The sequence below is a fragment of the Balaenoptera acutorostrata genome, chromosome 4 (assembly GCF_949987535.1).
Source record: "Balaenoptera acutorostrata chromosome 4, mBalAcu1.1, whole genome shotgun sequence".
NCBI lineage: Eukaryota > Metazoa > Chordata > Mammalia > Artiodactyla > Balaenopteridae > Balaenoptera > Balaenoptera acutorostrata.
The window spans coordinates 125,371,970-125,378,265 of NC_080067.1; the positions used below are offsets into that span (position 1 = coordinate 125,371,970).

General features: G+C 39.4%; 1 pseudogene; it reads left to right on the forward strand.

The window, feature by feature from the left end:
* Positions 1-273: 273 nt before the first annotated feature.
* LOC102999288 (tubulin alpha-1A chain-like) lies at positions 274-1,596 on the forward strand (annotated as a pseudogene).
* Positions 1,597-6,296: the final 4,700 nt, after the last annotated feature.

A 6,296-nucleotide genomic window follows, 5' to 3' on the forward strand; every position in this document is an offset into this window, starting at 1 on the left:
TCATTTGTTGTGGCTATGTGACATCACTCCTATGTGTCTATGTGTTGGGACAGCAAAAAGATTGAGAAATATTGCATTACCTATGACACTTTCCAGAAGAGAAGATTTACCTCCCTTTTTCCCATGCAAAAGGGGAAGAGTGGTTCTGAGTCCCATCAAGAATACAAATAAGGCAGGTTCTCTTACATCGACCACCTAAGAGTTGCTCTGGAAGAAGCAACAACCTCGCCTCCTCCTCTCTGCCATCTTCTCGGCAGCCACAAAACAGCAACTATGCGCCAGTGCATTTCCATTGATGCTGGTCAGGGTGGTATCCAGATCGGCAATGCCGGCTGGGAGCTCTACTGCCTGGAACACAGCATCCAGCCCAATGGCCTGATGCCAAGTGACAAGACCATTGGGGGAGGAGATGACTCCTTCAACACCTTCTTCAGTGAGACAACTGCTGGCAAGCATGTGCTCAGGGTCGTGTTTGTGGACCTGGAACCCACGGTCATTGATGAAGTTCTCACTGGCACCTACCCCCAGCTCCTCCACCCTGAGCAGCTCATTAGAGACAAGAAAGGTGCTGCCAATTACTATGCCTGACATCACGACACCATTGGCAAGGAGGTCACTGACCTCGTCTTGGACCGAATTTGGAAACTGGTTGACCAATGCACAGGTCTTCAGGGCTTCTTGGTTTGCCACAGCTTTGGTGGGGGAACTGGTTCTAGGTTCACCTCCCAGCTGATGGAAGATCCCTCTGTTGATTATGGCAAGAAGTCCAAGCTGGAGTTCTTCATTTACCCAGCCCCCCAGGTTTCCGTAGCTGTAGTTGAGCCCTACAACTCCAACCTCACCACCCACACCACCCTGGCGTACTCTAATTGTGCCTTCCTGGTAGACAATGAGGACATCTATGACATCTGTCTTAGAAACCTTGATATTGAGCACCCAACATACACTAACCTGAATAGGTTGATAGGTCAAGTTGTGTCTTCCATCACTGCTTCCCTGAGGTTTGATGGAGCCCTGAATGTTGATCTGACAGAATTTCAGACCAATCTGGCGCCCTATCCCCACATCCACTTCCCTCTGGCTACATACGCCCCTATCACCTCTGCTGGTAGCAGAGATCGCTAACGCTTGCTTTGAGCCAGCCAACCAGGTTGTGAAATGCAGCCTTCACCATGGTAAATACATGGCTTGCTGCCTGTTGTACCGTGGCAACATGGTTCCCAAAGATGTCAGTGCTACCACTGCCACCATCAAGACCAAGCGCACCATCCAGTTTGTGGACTGGTACCCCACTGGCTTCAAAGTTGACATTAATTACCAGCCTCCTACTGTGATACCCGGTGGAGACCGGGCCAAAGTACAGTGGGCTGCGTGCATGCTGAGCAACACCACAGCCATCATTAAGCCTTGGCTCGCCTGGACCACAAGTTTGACCGGACGTATGCCAAGTGTGCCTTTCACTGGTATGTGGGTGAGGACATAGAGGAAGGAGAGTTTTCTGAGGCCTGTGGGGACATGGCTGCCCTTGAGAAGGATTATGTGGAGGTTGATGTGAATTCTGTTGAAGGAGAGGGAGAAGAAGGAGAAAAATACTAAAGTGAAAATGTCACAAAGGTGCTGCTTTTACAGGGAAGTTTATTCTGTTTTAAACATTGAAAAGTTGTGGTCTGATCAATTAATTTGTATGTACTCATATACAATTACTGACCGATGCTTTAAAAACCGACACTTTGTTACAGACTCAAGCTATCCGTTTCTCTGATGGGTTTGAATAAAGTATGTCCTATCTTAAATGAAAAAAAAAAATACAAACAAAAATGAAGAAGCCGTGAAGCTATGGGGAAAACTTAAATCTATTGCCTTTTTTATAATACCCAAGGAAAAATATTTAATCATAACATGGGCTGAATTGTGCCCCCCAAAATTTGTATATTGAAGTCCTAACCCCCAGTGTCTCAGAATGTGACTACATTTGGAAATACGGTACTTAAAGGAATGCTTAAGTTAAAATGAGGCCATTAAGGAGGGCCCTAATCCAATCTGACTAATGTCTTTATGAGAAGAGGAAATTTGGACACACACAGACACCAAGGAGGTTCACACAGAGAAAGGCCATAATTAGAGGCAGCAAAAGGGCAGCCATCTGCAAGCCAAGGAGAGGGCCTGAGAGGAAACCAAACAGTCACCTTGATCCAAGACACCTTGATCTTGGACTTCCAACCTCCAGAACTATGAGAAATAAATGTCTGCTATTTAAGCCACTTAGTCTGTGGTACTTTGTTATGGCAGTCATAGTAAATTAATACAATCACTTATCTTCCAAATCAAGGAAGAACCTAGCATCTAATCTATTTCTATTGGATTAAACTAAGTAAATGAATAAATGAATGGTGACGTTGCCATACTGCCAAGAAACATCAAGAACATTTTTCTCTGTAACAAGCCATTCATTAAATACATACATTTTAATTGACTTGACTGAGGGAGAAGAGTAGTGGCATGACCTAGCTTAGATATTTGTAGCGTTCAGAAAGGACACAAGAGTCTCTGTGAACTATTCTAGCTTTGCTAAATATAAAATGACATTGGTCTAGATGCATCTGTAGGCAAGTCAAGAAATCTGAAATGATGAAGCAGCAGAATTCTGAACCACAGGCTGAGCAGCTGCCTGAATTTCCAGAAGTGAAGAGTTTCTTAAATGAACCATTAAAATTTTATCAAAAGCAGGCCGTAAGATGTCAGAGGAAAAAGAGGTTTCACAACTTTAAAATGCATATATTTCGTGTTTGATTTCTAATGAACCAGTTATGTCCACGGCTATTGGAAGCTTCCTATCTTCTGAAATAACATAGCTTAAACACAAAATATCAAAAACTGAATTTTTCCTGGAAATTACCCTCTGGTATATATTCAGGTTTGGGCGTTGATGCCATCATCCTCATAGTCACTCGAACCCGAATTTCATTTTTGTGTAGACCTAAGAACAAAACCTTCTCTTCCATCTTTAAAATAGTATCCTGAGATTCTGAGATAACATTTTAAAACTGTCACAATTTGCAACTACTTATCTCTGTGAATCAAAATTATCTTGCCACTGTACAACAAACAAAACTCAGACATAAAAGAACTGCAATGCTGAGGCTAACATAAGACATAACTGTCATCCATAATCTCTATATCAATTTTTTATTCAAACAAATGTCAGTATTTTCATTGTTTTAATTTATAAAATAATGCATACTAATTAAATTTCCTTTTAATTTAATTTTATATTGGCGTGCCACACAAGATTTAATTTGGAAAAAAATTCTGCTGCTAAAATTACGTGAAACAAATTATTATCTGTAGAATAAAAAGCAAGGTCCTCGACAAGAGACACAGTAGCATGACCCCACTTAATCTCTTCAGCCCTATCTGTTGCTACTCAGTCACATGTAGATCCCTGAAAACCCATCCTGCTTCTCATCTATCTCCCTTCTGTCATCTTCTGTCTACAATATTCTTGCTTTTTCACTTCATGTAAGGTTTATCCCTTAAGACTCACTTCATACCTCTCTAAAAAGTCTACCCTGGACCACCAAGGCCCAGTTAGAAGGACCTCTTTCATATGTCCCTTATAATAACATATGTTTTTTGGGGGGTGGGGGGGTTGTTTTTTGTTTATCTTCAACAGGTAAATTTATTTTTAAGGAAAGAATGTGACAAAAGTTTAGTTTTCAGAAAAAGCGTTCATGAGTCTCTTCTAAAATATCTTCTCTATTTTAATTTAAAAGTTTTAAATTAATAGCTCATCATGAAGTTCTTTCAGTTTGTTTGGTTTTGAAAGTTCTTTTAAAAACTTAGGACAGGGCTTCCCTGGTGGCGCAGTGGTTGAGAATCCACCTGCCAATGCAGGGGACACAGGTTCGAGCCTTGGTCCAGGAAGATCCCACATGCCGCCGAGCAACTAAGCCCATGTGCCACAACTACTGAGCCTGCGCTCTAGAACCCGCGAGCCACAACTACTGACCCTGCGTGCTACAACTACTGAAGCCCACACACCTATAGCCTGTGCTCCACAACAAGAGAAGCCACCGCAATGAAAAGCCCATGCACCACAACGAAGAGTAGCCCTCACTCGCCACAACTAGAGAAAGCCCGCGTGCAGCGACAAAGACCCAATGCAGCCAAAAATAAAATAAAATAAATTAATTAATTAATTAATTTTTTAAAAGGCCTTCAGAGTGAGAAAAATGATTATTTTAAAAAATAAAAAAAAAATAATAATAATAATAATAAATAAAATAAATGAATTCAAGTATGTAATTTCAAAAACTTATATACACAGAATATTTCGAAGGTGTAGGAAGATCAACAGTCCTTGAAGAGCACATACAGGAAGATACAACACAAGAAACACATATTTCATCTCCTGTTGAGTCTCCTTCCCAGAAGACCAAAAGTGAGTAGCTAATTGTAAAACCCCTGAAATGATACTAGACTAATAACATATGTTTTTAATTTTTATATTTATTTTTCTACCTTGCTCACTAAACTCTGAGCTTCGGGAGGAGGTACTGTGCTAGAGGGATTAGCACATGGTAGACATTCATAAATATTTGATAGAAAATGAAGGAAGGTGTGGGATACAAGGTTAATATACAAAAATCAATCAATTTCCTACAAACCAAGAAGGAACAAGTGGAAGTTGAAATTAAAAACATAGTATCATTTAAATTAGCACCCCAAAAATGAAATACTTAAGCACAAATCTAACAAAATATGTACAAGACTATTTGAGGAAAACTACAAAACTCTGATAAACAAAATCAAAGAACTAAATAAATGAAGAGATATTCTATGTTCATGAATAGGAAGATTCAATATTGTTAAGATGTCAGTTCTTCTTAACTTGATCTATAGATTCAATGCAATTCCAATCAAAATACCAGCAAATTATTTCATGGATATCAACAAACTGAATCTAAAGTTTACATAGAGAGACAAAAGACCCAGAATATGCAACACAATATTAAAGGAGAACAGAGTTGGGGGACTGACACTACTCAACTTCAAGACTTACTATAATGCTACAGTAAACAAATGCAGTGTGTATTGGCGAAAGGATACCCAAATAAATCAGTGGAACAGAATAGAGAGCCCAGAAATAGACCCCCGTAAATACAGTCAACTGATTTTTGACAAATGAGCAAAGGAAATACAATGAAGCAAAAATAGTCTCTTCAACAAATGGTGCTAGACCAAGTAGCTGAAGCACACTGAGAAGAGTAGGAACATTCTGGGTCCAGAAGAGTATCTGTGTAGATATTTCAACTCATGGTATGATTTAAATGTTTATCCCCTCAATAGACCAATAATATTTGCATTTAATAGACATCTATTGTTCTCTTCTTTGTTTTTTGTGTTTTTTTAATAAATTTATTGATTTTATTTATTTATTTTTGGCTGTGTTGGGTATTTGTTGGGCGGGCTTTCTCTAGTTGAGGCGAGCGGGGGCTACTCTTCATTGCAGTGTGCTGGTCTCTCATTGCAGTGACTTCTCCTGTTGTGGAGCACATGCTCTGGGCATGTGGGCTTCAGTAGTTGTGGCACACGGGCTCAGTAGTTGTGGCTCACAGGCTTAGTTGCTCCGCGGCATGTGGGATCTTCCCGGACCAGGGCTCGAACCCGTGTCCCCTGCATTAACAGGTGGATTCTTAACCACTGGGCCACCAGGAAGTCCATACTGTTCTCTTCTTTGACTGACCAACTTTAAACTTTTTCTCATTATCCAACATGATTTTGTTACCTTTATTATTGATTTATTTTAGACCTTATGTATTCTGCATTCTAATATTATGTTATAGCTTTTCCAAACATTTCTCCTAGTCATCCACATGTTAATGTTTATTTTGGTATCTTTAAAATTATGAAAACTTTAAATTTCGGAAAAAAAGAAAAACAAATGGTGCTAGAACAACTGGACATCAGCATATGAAAAAATGAATCTAGACACAGACAGTACACTCTTTACAAAAATTAACACAAAATGGATAACAGACCTAAATTTAAAACACAAAACTATAAAACTCCTGGACTATAACGTAGAAAACCTAAATGACCTTGAGTAGGGTAATGACTTTTTAGATATAGCACCAAAGACACAATCCATGAAATAAATAATTGATTATTATTAACTGCATTCAAATTAAAAACTTCTGCTGTTCAGCAAGAAAACAGTATCCAAAGATTTAGAAGACAAATCACAGACTGGGAGAAAACATTTGCAACAGACATATTTGATAAATGACTGTTAT